This window comes from Rhinoderma darwinii, chromosome 5 (assembly GCF_050947455.1).
Source record: "Rhinoderma darwinii isolate aRhiDar2 chromosome 5, aRhiDar2.hap1, whole genome shotgun sequence".
Taxonomy (NCBI): Eukaryota; Metazoa; Chordata; class Amphibia; order Anura; family Rhinodermatidae; genus Rhinoderma; species Rhinoderma darwinii.
The window spans coordinates 113,420,227-113,434,579 of record NC_134691.1 but is presented as its reverse complement, the minus strand read 5'-3'; positions in this window follow the sequence as shown (position 1 = coordinate 113,434,579).

Genomic DNA, 14,353 nt, shown 5'->3' with positions numbered 1-14,353 from the left:
GAGTTACCCAATATTTTGTAGTGCGGACTAATGGGATCATAGGCCTCTTGTATAGAGGACCAGTCATATCTAGTTGAACAGTTTCTAATTCTCATTTATTTCTAGGCAAATTCCATATAACATAGTGGTAAGTAGAAAGTAAAACATTAAGCCCCTGGACTTTTGTATCAAGAGAGTCAGGCCTCAACCTCATGGTCTTATGGCTCCATTTTGTACACAGCTGTAATGGGGCTCTAGTGCATGGGGTCTTTACTGTACCTCCTTAGGCCTCCCATTTCATATTAAATAAAACCCCCAACACAACCCATGTTAGCCAATTTATTGAAAATATTGACACAGTCATCGAAGTAGTCCTCGAATCCGACGAAGACCAACAACCAAACCTCTAAAAATATACAAAAAAACACATTAGTAACTGTAAAATACTTTATATTGTGTTATAATATAAATGTTATTCGATAGAACTAAAGATACATTATGCTAACGATGACAGTTAAAGAGGCTCTGTCATCACATTATAAGTGGCCTATCTTCTACATAATGTGATCGGCGCTGTAATGTAGATTATAGCAGTGTTTTTTATTTAGAAAAACGATCATTTTTGACAGAGTTATGACCTATTTTAGCTTTATGCTAATGAGTTTCTTAATGGACAACTGGGCGTGTTTTACTTTTTGACCAAGAGGGCGTTGTGAAGAAAAGTGTATGACGCTGACCAATCAGCTGACCAATCAGTGACCAATCAGTGACCAATCAGCGTCATACACTTCTCTCCATTCATTTACACAGCATATAGTAATCTTATTACATCACTATGTGCAGCCACATACACACACACTAACGTTACTCAAGTGTCCTGACAGTGAATATACATTACCTCCAGCCAGTACGTGATGTCTATTCAGAATCCTGACACTTCTGAAGCGTTTGTGTGAGATTTACCCAAGGCAAGCGTAATCTCGTTTTAAATGACAGGAAACATCGTAATCTCGCGAGATTATGCTTGCCTTGTGTAAATCTCACACAAACGCTACAGAACTGTCAGGATTCTGAATACAGGGTCCATGGCCTTAGCGTACTGTCACGGTGCGGGGTGTGGACGCAGTGGGCATACCGCGTAGCGGGATAGCAGCTGGCTGAACAGGTACAATACAAAGTCTATAGTCCAGGAAGGGTTCCTGAGGCAATGTAGACAGTAGCGGTGATTCTGGCTGAAGTTGAGGCTCCGGCAGTAGACAGACACCCAGCGGGGTGTGACACAGTAGATGCAGCGGAAGACACAACTCGACTTCAACTCTAGACGGCACAGAGGCACGGTAGCACGGGATACAGGGTACAGGCAGCAGGAACGGGTAACACTGGGAACTGGAAAACACTAGGATACCATTTGCAAGACATACTTTTAAGTACACAACAATGCTCAGGCGATGATCAAGAGGGCAGAGCCCTTTTTATAGTCCAGCAGCATTCTGGACTGATTGCAGATTTCCTGCAATTGTGCGCGCACTGGCCCTTTAAGGCCGTGCACGCACGGGCGCCCTGCGGGAGACAGTCTCTGAGCCAGGAAGTGAGTGCCGGCGTCTCTCAGGAGGGAGATGCCGCCGAGAACTCACATGTCCATAGTTCGATTTAGTGTCAGGAAAGTTCACATAAAATCTAGTTAGGTTTAGTGTTAGGAACCCTCGCCCTGGTTTGGTTTAGTGTCAGAGAAGTCCACTCGTTCTATAAAAACTAAAAAACTAAAAAAAATATATATAAATAAATATATATAAAAGCTTAGATACTTAGTTATCTGCAGCATCTCCGCTAGTATTAGCGTTTGTTAGTGTCAGGGAATCGTTCTATAAAAACAAAAAAAAAAGTTTTAGGTAGCAGTCTATTGCTTCTAGTAGTACTAATAAAAGTATACTTTTATTTTGTTCTTGTCAAGCACACATACTCTTCCTGTGCAAGAGAACACATTTTGCTATATACACACAATACACGTGTCTAAGCACACAATTTACACGTGTGACACATAAATAATAAAATATGTCCCAAAGGTCATTTTCTCTTGAAGAGGCCTATGTGTTTCTTGCCTCTGATACAGACTGGTCAGATGGTGAGACTCTCTTTTATTTATCAACCTCCTCATCAAGTGATGAAGAGGAGGGACCCCCTAGGAGACACCCCAGGACCTCCACCACAGTTGAAACTCCTGAGAGAAGTGACCCCATTTGGACCACCACACCGGACAATTACGAGCCTCAAATCCCTGAGTACACGGGCAGCCCAGGGGTAAAATTTAATACGGCAGGGTTCAGTGAGATTAACTTTTTCAAGTTCTTTTTAATGGATGAATTTATAGAGATTATGGTGTCCCAGACAAATTTATATGCCCAACAGTATACAACAAAGAACCCCACATCATTTTATGCCCAATCCCACAGCTGGACTCCTGTAGACGTAGCTGAGTTGGGCAAGTTCTAGGGACTGCTCTAGAACATGCGGCTTCTGAAAAAGCCATCCCTTAGGACCTACTGGAGTACAGACATGTTATACCACACCCGATGTACTAGCATGGCTATGTCCAGGATGCGTTATGAGGCAATACTTAGCTTCTTACATTATACTGATAATGAGCAGTGCCCATCCCGAGATGACCCCAGTTTTGACCGTTTGTATAAACTGATACCCGCATTTCAGTGCCCGGTTTGCCCAAGCATACACCCCCGAGAAGTGTATTTCTGTTGATGAGTCCCTGGTACATTTTAAAGGGAGGCTTCAATTCTGCCAGTACCTGCCAAGTAAGAGGGCAAGTTATGGCGTGAAAATTTAAAAGCTGTGCGAGAGTGCATCAGGGTATACGTACAAATTTAGAATATATGAAGGGAAGGACACCAGTATTCAGCCCCCAGAATGCCCCCACTTACTGGGAATTAACGCAAAGTACAAGGACAAGAGAGATGTCCTTGTATTGACAGTACTGAGACCCCCAAACCAGACTGCATCCTGGACTACAATAGGTACATGGGAGGGGTGGACTTGTCAGATCAAGTCCTGAAGCCATACAGCGCCATTCGGAAATCGAGGGCGTGGTATAAGAAGCTGGCCGTGCACATCATATAGATGGCATTGTACAATGCGTACGTGCTACATCGACGTACAAGCCAGATCGGAACTTTCCTGGAACTTCAAGAGGTGATTATCAAGAACCTAATCTTTAGGGACCAGGAAGGGTGGGCACCCAGTACTTCTGGAAGCGAGGCCACAGGCATAGTACCAGGGCAACATTTTCCACGAGAAGTTCCCCTAACGGGCAAGAAGGGAAAAAGTCAAAAGAGGTGCAGAGTCTGCTCAAAGAGGGGGATAAGGAAGGACACAATATATCAATGTGACACGTGTCCCGAAAAACCAGGGCTCTGTATGAAAGATTGTTTTTGAATTTATCATACATCCCTTGATTTTTAATTGACCCTGACCCTTTTTATTCCCCTCGTCTTTCCCTTCTGAGCACTGCCGTGTGCCCAGGCAGCAGATAGCAGAAACATGTAGGGTATTTCCGTACCCGGGAGAATCCACATTACAGTTTATGCTTGGGCACACTGCTGGGCACACTATATCGGACACTGAAATGGCATATATATATAGAAAATTGCAAATCTCACTCTGCACCATCTGCTGCGCATTATCTTTTATACAGTACCTGTGGGGTCAAAATGCTCACTACACCTCTAGATGAATGTCTTAAGGGGTGTAGTTTTTAAAATGGGGTCACTTCTCGGGGGTTTCAACTGTACTGGTACCTCAGGGACTTCTGCATACATGACTTAGCACCAGAAAAGGTCCAGCAGGACTGGGGTCACTTATAGGGGGTTTCAACTGTAAAATGTAAAAAATGTGGTATTTTATGCTTGTAAAAATAAGAAATTTTTAGCAAAAACCGCATATAACTGGAATATGTTATATCACAGCCCAATTCAAATAAGTTCAGTGGAACAACTGTGGGGTCTAAATGGTCACGACACCCATAAATGAATTCCTGGAGTGGTACAGTTTCCAAAATGGGGTCACTTTTGGCTACACAAGACCTCTTGAAACCCTGCATTGTGCCTAAAATATATTCTTATAAAAAAGAGGCCCCAAAATGCACCAGGTGCTTCTTTGCTTCTGAGGCCTGTGTTTTAGTCTACTTGCACACTAGGGCCACATGTGGGGTATTTCTAAAAACTGCAGATTCTGGGCAATACATATTTGGTAGTGTTTCTCTGGTCAAACCTTCTGTGTTACAGAAAAAATTGATTAAATTTGAATTTCTTCACATTGCTTTAATTCCTGTGAAACGCCTAAAGGGTTAAGAAACTTTCTAAATGCTGTTTTGAATACTTTGAGAGGTCTAGTTTTAAAATTTGGGGGGTTTATGGTGGTTTCTAATACATAGGCACCTTAAAGCCACTTCAGAACTGAAGTAGTACCTAAAAAAAGGCTTTTGAAATTTTCTTGGAAATATGAGAAATTGCTGCTCATGTTCTAAGCCTTGTAACATCCAAGAAAAATAAAAGAATGTTCAAAAAATTATGCCAACATAAAGTAGACATATGGGAAATGTTAATTAGTAACTATTTTGTGTGGTATAACCATTACAAGCAGATACATTTAAATTAAAAAATATGCTAATTTTTTCAAACTTTTCTCTAAATTTTTCACAAATAAACACTCAATGTATCGACCAAATTTTACCACTAACATAAAGCCCAAAACAGTCTTAGAATTGCTTGGATAGGTAAGAGCATTCCGAAGTTATTACCACATAAAGTGAAATATGTCAGGTTTGAAAAATGGGCACTGAGCCTTAATGCCAAAATTAGGCTGTGTCCTTAAGTGGTTAAATCACCGCATAGAATTAAACTGCCTCTTTGTATTTTTTGAATTTTCCTAAGTACTTTATTAGGCCCCATGCACACGACCGTAAAAAATCTCCGTAATTGCTGACTGTAATATGGTCCGCAATTACGGACCCATACAGTTCTATTGGCCGTGAACACCTTTCCGTATCACTATGGATGGGTGTCCGTACCGTAGAACTCTGCCGGGAATTATGGAGCATGTCATATTTTTCGTATTTTACGGGCCATGCTCCCACACTTTGTATGGGAGAATGGCCCGATAATGCGGGCTGCAGCTCTGATTACGGTCATGGCCATGATTACAGGCACGCCGTGTGCATGAGGCCTTAAGAAAATGGATTTGCTTGCTGTTAGGAGCATATGCATTGCAAATCGTGTATATTCGGTTATTTAGTTGGCATACCAGCACAAGGAACATGCCTTTTGGGTCAGTTAATACATTTAAAGAGGCTCTGTCACCATATTTTGCAACCCCTATCTCCTATTGCAGCAGATCGGCGCTGCAATGTAGATAAGAGTAACGTTTTTATTTTTAAAAAACCGAGCATTTTTGGCCAAGTTATGACCGTTTTTATATTTATGTAAATGAGGCTTTCTAAAGTACAACTGGGCGTGTTTAAAGTAAAAGTACAACTGGGTGTGTATTGTGTTCGTTACATCTGGGCGTTTTTACTTCTTTTACTAGCTGGGCGTTGTGTATAGAAGTATCATCCACTTCTCTTCACAACGCCCAGCTTCTGGCAGTGCAGACACACAGCGTGTTCTCGAGAGCGTTTGCAGGTAAGTAGCTACATCGACTTACCTGCAAACGCCGATGCTGCTGCAGAATCAACTGTAGCCTCCGGTGCCGATGTGTCCTCGCTGGTCCGACACGATGCAGGACCTGGGGCAGGAAGTGAGTGACGTCACAGCGTGATCTCTCGAGAACACGCTGTGTCTGCACTGCCAGAAGCTGGGCGTTGTGTAGAGAAGTGGATGATACTTCTATACACAACGCCCAGCTAGTAAAAGAAGTAAAAACGCCCCAATGTACGCACATAATACACGCCCAGTTGTACTTTTACTTTAAACACGCCCAGTTGTACTTTAGAAAGCCTCATTTACATAAATATAAAAATGGTCATAACTTGGCCAAAAATGCTCGTTTTTAAAAAAACAAAAACGTTACTCTTATCTCCATTGCAGCGCCGATCTGCTGCAATAGGAGATAGGGGTTACAAAATCTGGTGACAGAGTGTAGCGCCCATGGCCGCGGGCCGTCGGGTTCACTCACCTCCCGACGCCCGCAGCCATGGATCTGTGAGCGCTGGCCTCCGTCTCCCTCCTAGGAGATGCCAGCGCTCACTTCCGCTCCGTCCGGCTGGGTCCCGTAGGGTGCGCGCGCACGCTCGCGCCCGCTCTTAAAGGGCCAGCGCACGCACATGAAAACAATGTTTATTAACCCACATGATTTCCTGCCCTATAAGAATGCCCCAGCCCTTCTGATCCTTGCCTGAGCGTTGTTAGTCTTTCCCAGTCTGTCTCGCAAATGGTCCCTTAGTGTCTCCCGTTCCAGCAGTTACCCGTGCCCTGTTACCGTTCCTGTATTCCGCATTGTTCCTGTGCCTACCCGTGTTCAATTGCCATCTGCCACGTCTAGTGCCATCTGCCACGTCAAGTGCCATCTGCCACGTCAAGTGTCATCTGCCACGTCAAGTCCCATCGGCCACGTCAAGTGCCATCTGCCACGTCAAGTGCCACCTGTCACGTCAAGTGTCATCTGCCACGTCAAGTGCGATCTGCCACGTCAAGTGCCAACTGCCACGTCAAGTGTCTTCTGCCACGTCAAGTGCCATCTGCTCATCGGATACTGCCCGCCACGTCTGGCGCCACTTTCCGCACCTGCCTCCATCCGTGCTGAAGCCACAGCCACCGCCCGGACTATTTCAGGTACCTAAGCCATCTGCCACGTCAAGTGTCATCTGCCACGTCAAGTGCAATCTGCCACGTCAAGTGTCATCTGCCAAGTCAAGTGCCATCTGCCACGTCAAGTGTCATCTGCCACGTCAAGTGCCATCTGCCACGTCAAGTGCCAACTGCCATGTCAAGTGTCTTCTGCCACGTCAAGTGCCATCTGCTCATCGGATACTGCCCGCCACGTCTGGCGCCACTTTCCGCACCTGCCTCCATACGTGCTGAAGCCACAGCCACCGCCCGGACTATTTCAGGTACCTAAGCATTACTGTCTGCCATCTTGCTGTCACATAGACTGTGACCTGGTCAGCTGCCTCCCCGCTACGGCGGAGCGGCCTAGTGGGTCCACATACCCTGTGTCCGTGACAGTACGCTCAGGCCATGGAACCCGCTGGCCAGCCCAAGACCCCAGTACAGAAGATTCAGACAGAGATGCAGGACCTACGCACTCGTCAGGATCAACTCCTTGAGGCGGTAAATTCTATTCTGGTCCGCCTGGATCTACTCGCTGTTCCACCCCCGGTTCTTCCTCCAGAGGCTGTTGCCGTGCCGCTGCCTGTTGCTCCCCCTGTTTGTTCCGGATCCTCGGTTCCGCTGCCTCTTCCTCCTCGCTACGACGGTGACCCCAGAGCATGCAGAGTATTTCTTAATCAATGCACGGTGCATTTTAGGCTACGGCCTCATCTCTTCCCCTCTGAGGAGGCTAAAGTAGCGTTCATTATCTCCCTCCTCGCTGGCAAGGCCCTCGCATGGGCGAACCCAATCTTGGAGCAACAGGGACCTGTATCCTCGGACCTAGCCTTGTTCCTGCAGTCCTTTCGTGCCGTGTTCGAGGAGCCGGGTCGAACATCCTCATCCGCAGCCACTCTGTTGACCCTCAAGCAAGAAGGCTCCACAGTAGGGGAGTATGCGATCTCCTTCCGTACCCTAGCAGCCGAGCTGGCATGGAACAATGAGGCACTGGTGGCGACCTTCTGGCAGGGACTGTCCTCTCACATCAAGGACGAACTGGCAGCCCGCGACCTTCCTTCTACCTTGGATGCAGTCATCCTGTTAGCCACCCGGGTTGATATGAGAATCCGGGAGCGCTCTCAAGAGGTTCGTCAGGAGAGCCGGGCCCACAGACCAGCACCCCCTGCCCAGAGACCACTATTGCCCACTCCTAGTGCGCTACCTGAGGAACCCATGCAGGTAGACAGAGTCCGGTTATCAGAACAGGAGAACCAGCGCAGACGCTCCTCTGAACTTTGCATGTATTGCGGTCTCAAGGGTCATTTTGTGCGTCAATGCCCACAGAAACCGGGAAACTCCAGTACCTAGGATTGATTGGAGAGGCAACTCTAGGTGGAACGTCTCTCCAAACGTTAAAACCTCTTCCAAATTATCGATACCTGTGGCCATCGTCACCGGACAGACTTCACATCCTTCCTCCGCCTATCTTGACTCTGGAGTGGCTGCTAATTTTATCCACCAAGATCTAGTGGATCGGTTTCAACTACCCACAGTCCGTCTGGAGAGACCCCTGGCAGTTGCCTCTGTGAATGGTCTACCGCTGCCTGATCCAATCATGCTCATCACTGAGCCGGTGACATTACGGGTCGGAGCTCTTCACTCAGAACAGATCTCCTTCCTGGTACTACCCAAGGCTATCAATCCTATCCTGCTGGGTCTGCCATGGCTCCGTCTACACGCCCCGACACTCGACTGGAGTTCTGGAGAGGTTCTTCAATGGGGCTCCAGATGCAATAGCCATTGCCTGTCACAAGTCCGTCCTGTTGTGCCCCCTCTGCCTCAGTCACTCTCCGATCTACCTTCTCAGTATGCCAGTTTTGCGGATGTCTTCTGCAAACGAGAGGCTGAGACGTTGCCTCCACATCGGAATTATGACTGTCCCATTGAACTGGTTCCCAATGCTTCTCTTCCCCGTGGACGAGTATATCCTCTCTCCTTGCCAGAGACTTTATCGATGTCAGCCTATATCAAGGAGAACTTGGAGAGGGGTTTTATTCGGAAATCTTCCTCCCCGGCCGGGGCAGGCTTCTTCTTCGTTAAAAAGAAAGATGGATCTCTCCGACCCTGCATTGATTACCGTGGTCTCAATCAGATCACGGTCAAGAACAAGTACCCGTTGCCACTCATTTCCGAGCTATTTGATCGCATACGAGGAGCCAACATTTTTTCCAAGCTAGATCTGCGAGGGGCCTATAATCTAATCCGGATTCGCCGGGGTGACGAATGGAAGACGGCATTTAACACCCGCGATGGGCACTATGAATACCGAGTGATGCCCTTCGGACTGTGTAACGCTCCCGCAGTATTTCAGGTGTTCGTTAATGACATCTTCCGAGATCTCCTCTATACATGTGTTGTAGTTTATCTCGATGATATTCTAATCTTCTCCCCAGATCTGATGACCCATCGGAGGCACGTTCGTCAAATTCTTCTGTGACTAAGAGAGAATCGCTTGTATGCCAAGTTAGAGAAAAGCACCTTTGAAAAGAGGTCTCTGCCCTTCCTGGGCTATGTCATCTCGGATCAAGGCCTTAAGATGGACCCTGAGAAGTTAAAGTCTGTCCTGGAATGGCCACGTCCTCAAGGCCTAAGGGCCATACAGCGGTTCCTGGGTTTCGCCAATTTCTACCGGCAGTTTATTCCGAACTTTTCTTCTCTGACGGCCCCCATCTCTACCCTTACCAAGAAGGGTGTGAACGCCAAGGTGTGGACTCCGGAGGCAGAGTCCGCATTCATTAGCCTCAAGAAAGCCTTCACTTCAGCTTCGATCCTCCATCACCCTGACATATCTCAGCAGTTCTCACTGGAAGTGGACGCTTCCTCTGTTGGTGCAGGCGCACTTCTGTTCCAGAGGAGCCCCAAAGGAAAGGCAGTAGTATGTGGCTATTACTCAAGACTGTTTTCCTCTGCTGAGCGCAATTATTCCATTGGAGATCGGGAGCTACTGGCTATCAAATTGGCTCTGGAGGAGTGGAGACATCTTCTAAAGGGCACTGCTCACCCCATTCTGATCTTCACCGACCACAAGAATCTCACGTACCTTCAGTCCGCTCAAAGACTGAATCCTCGTCAAGCCAGGTGGTCACTGTTTTTCACCCGTTTCCAATTTCTGCTCCACTACCGTCCCGCTGACAAGAACGTGAGGGCCGATGCCCTGTCCAGATCATTCGAAACGGAAGACACGGTGGAGTCCCTTCAGACGATCATAGACCCATCCTGCGTTGTCACCGCCAATCCTCTGCAGCTTAGAAATATCCCTCCAGGGAGAACTTTTGTTCGGTTGGCAGACAGGAAAAGAATTCTCCGCTGGGGACACAGTTCTAAACTAGCTGGGCACGCCGGTGTCCGTAAGACCCAAGACCTGATCGCTCGTCACTTCTGGTGGCCCACGCTACCTAAGGATGTTCTGGACTTTGTCTCTGCTTGCACGGTGTGTGCCTCTAACAAGGTGGCTCACAGCAAGCCTGCCGGCCTGCTTCAACCCCTGCCTGTACCCAGTGCCCCCTGGCAGCACATTGCTATGGACTTCGTCACGGACCTTCCTCTCTCAGCAGGATGTAACACCATCTGGGTGGTGGTGGACCGGTTCTCTAAGATGGCACATTTTATCCCGCTGACCGGCCTACCCTCTGCTCCTCGACTGGCAAACTTCTTCATTCAGCACATCTTCCGCTTGCATGGCTTGCCTCTTCACATTGTGTCCGACCGGGTGGTTCAGTTTACCTCCAAGTTCTGGAGAGCCCTCTGTAAACTCCTGGATGTGAGTTTGGACTTTTCCTCTGCCTATCACCCCCAGTCCAATGGGCAAGTTGAGAGGATCAACCAGATCACGGAAAATTATCTCCGCCACTTCATCTCTTCTCAACACGATAACTGGGTACAGCTTCTACCATGGGCGGAGTTTTCTTATAATAACCACACAAGTGATTCCACCACCTCCACTCTGTTTCACATCGTGTACAGTCAACATCCCAGAGTTCCTCTTCCAGTGTCGACTTCATCTCAGGTACCCGCTGCTGACTCTGCATATGGGGACTTCCTGCAAATCTGGCAACAGACCCGGTCCTCTATTTTGCAGGCGGTAGATCGCATGAAGCGTAAAGCAGATACCAAAAGAAGAGAGCCGCCTCAGTATCTTCCTGGGACTAAAGTCTGGCTGTCCTCTCGAAACATTCGCTTGAGGGTGCCTTCATACAAGTTTGCTCCCAGGTTCCTTGGTCCCTTCGAGATCCTGCAACAAATCAACCCTGTTTCCTATAAGCTGCGGCTGCCCCCTACCCTCAGAATCCCTAACTCCTTCCATGTGTCCCTCCTGAAACCAGTGGTCCTGAACCGCTACAGCAAGACCTCTAGTTCCACAGTTGCTTCCAGCGGTCCTTCTGATGTATTCGAGGTAAAGGAGATCCTGGACCACAAGAGGGTTGGAGGAAGGACTTTCTATCTGGTGGACTGGAGAGGGTTTGGTCCTGAGGAGAGGTCCTGGGAGCCAGAAGAGAACCTCAGCGCCCCTACTCTTATTAAAAAGTTCCTCTCTCACTCTGGTCCCAAGAAGAGGGGGCGTAAGATGGGGGATACTGTAGCGCCCATGGCCGCGGGCCGTCGGGTTCACTCACCTCCCGACGCCCGCAGCCATGGATCTGTGAGCGCTGGCCTCCGTCTCCCTCCTAGGAGATGCCAGCGCTCACTTCCGCTCCGTCCGGCGGGGTCCCGTAGGGTGCGCGCGCACGCTCGCGCCCGCTCTTAAAGGGCCAGCGCGCGCACATGAAAACAATGTTTATTAACCCACATGATTTCCTGCCCTATAAGAATGCCCCAGCCCTTCTGATCCTTGCCTGAGCGTTGTTAGTCTTTCCCAGTCTGTCTCGCAAATGGTCCCTTAGTGTCTCCCGTTCCAGCTGTTACCCGTGCCCTGTTACCGTTCCTGTATTCCGCATTGTTCCTGTGCCTACCCGTGTTCAAGTGCCATCTGCCACGTCTAGTGCCATCTGCCACGTCTAGTGCCATCTGCCACGTCAAGTGTCATCTGCCACGTCAAGTGCCATCGGCCACGTCAAGTGCCATCTGCCACGTCAAGTGCCACCTTCCACGTCAAGTGTCATCTGCCACGTCAAGTGCCATCTGCTACGTCAAGTGCCAACTGCCACGTCAAGTGTCTTCTGCCACGTCAAGTGCCATCTGCTCATCGGATACTGCCCGCCACGTCTGGCGCCACTTTCCGCACCTGCCTCCATCCGTGCTGAAGCCACAGCCACCGCCCGGACTATTTCAGGTACCTAACCATTACTGTCTGCCATCTTGCTTTCACATAGACTGTGACCTGGTCAGCTGCCTCCCCGCTACAACGGAGCGGCCTAGTGGGTCCACATACCCTGTGTCCGTGACACAGAGCCTCTTTAATTCTGCAAATATTAAAGTACATTTAAAAGCAATCAATGCTCCTGCCTTTTTCTGGGTGGTATGGGCATGATATACATGTGGGAAATGCATATTTTTGATTCTGTGGGCATCTGTTTCTAAAAGATGAGTCTTGGGCACATATAATGTCAACATTTTCGGACCTGCTTTCAGACTAAAGTGGGGATCTTTTGAAGGGGTGATTAACCCCTTCAGGACCCAGCCTGTTTTGGCCTTCAGGACATAGCCTATTTTTTCAAATCGGACATGTGTTACTTTATGTTGTAATAACATCGGAATGCTTTTACCTATCCAAGCGATTCTGAGAATGCTTTCTCGTGACATGTTGTACTTTATGTTAGTGAAAAAATTTGGTCGATAATTTTGGTATTTATTTCTGAAAAACACAAAAATTTGCAAACATTTGCATTTTTCTAAATTTAAACGTATCTGCTTGTAAAACAGATCGTAATACCACGCAAAATAGTTACTAGTTAATATTTCCCATATGTCTGCTTTATGTTTGCATCATTTTTTGAACGTTCTTTTATTTTTCTAGGACGTTATAAGGCTTAGAACTTTAGCAGCAATTTCTCATAAGTGGCTTTGAGGACCTTATATATTAGAAAATCCCCAGAAGTCATGCCATTTTGAAAACTGCACCCCTCAAGGTATTCGAGTCCGCATTCACAAAGTGTTTTAACCCCTTAGGTGTTTCACAGGAATTAAAGTAATGTACAAATTTAATTTTTTTTGCCGAAATTCATTTCTAATAAAAAAAAAATTCGTAACACCGAAGGTTTTACCCGAGAAATGCAACTCAATATTTTATTGCCCAGATTCTGCAGTTTTTAGAAATATCCCACATGTGGCCCTAGTGCACTAATGGACTGAAACACCGGCCTCAGAAACAAAGGGGCACCCTGTGGATTTTGGGGCTCCTTTCTTTTAGAATATATTTTATTATATTATATTTTAGACACCTTGTCAGGTTTGAAGAGGTCTTGTGGTGCCAAAACAGTGGAAACACCCCAAAAGTGACCACATTTTGGAAACTAAACCGCTCAAGAAATTTATCTAGGGGTATATTTCGCATTTTGACCACACAGGTTTTTCGCTAAATATATAGGAATTAGTCTGTAAAAAATGAAAATCTACTGTTTTTCTGAAAAAACATAGAAATTTTTAATATTTACAAGGAATAACGAAGAAAATGCACCCCAACATTTGTAAAACAATGTCTCCCGATTACGGCAATACCCCATATGTGGTAATAAACTGCTGATTGGACACACAGCAGGGCACAGAATGGAAGGAGCGCCATTTGGATTTTGGAGCTCAGATTTTGCTGGAATGGTTTTCAGTGCCATGTCGCGATTGCAACGCCCTGGAGGGACCAAAATAGTGGAAACCCCCAAAGTTACCCCATTTTGGAAACTACACCCCTCAAGAAATTTTTCTAGGGGTATAGTGAGCATTTAGACCCCACAGGTCTTTTGCAGAATTTATTAGAATTAGGCCGCGAAAATGAATATCACCATTTTTTTTCCACTAAAATGTTGCATTTTCTAATTTTTACAAGGGATAAAGGAGAAAAAAAGAACCAAATTTTGTAAATCAATTTCTCCCGAGTATGGCAATAGCCACATGGGGTCATACATTTTTTTCATTAGAAATGAATTAACCCTTTCAGGTCTGATCCATTTTTTGCTATCTTATTTTCGTTTTTCACTCCCCACGTTCTTAGAGGCATAAATTTTTTTCTTTTTCTGTCAATAGAGTGGTGTGGGCGCTTATTTCTTGCGGGAGCAGCTGTAGTTTCTATTGCCACCATTTAAAGTGCCATAAAATGTACTGGGAAACTGAAAAAAAAATATTTGCGGGCTGATATAGGAAAAAAATCTGATTCCAATTTTTGGGGTTTTCGTTTTTACAGCTTTCGCCGTGCGATAAAAATGAAAACTTGACTTTATTCTGCGGCTCAATCCAATTACGGTGATACCAAATTTATATTGTTTTTTTTTATATTATACTACTTTTACAAAGAAAAATGTAATTGTTAAAATAAAAATTGTTTTGTTTCACCACATTCTGAGAGCCGCAACTTT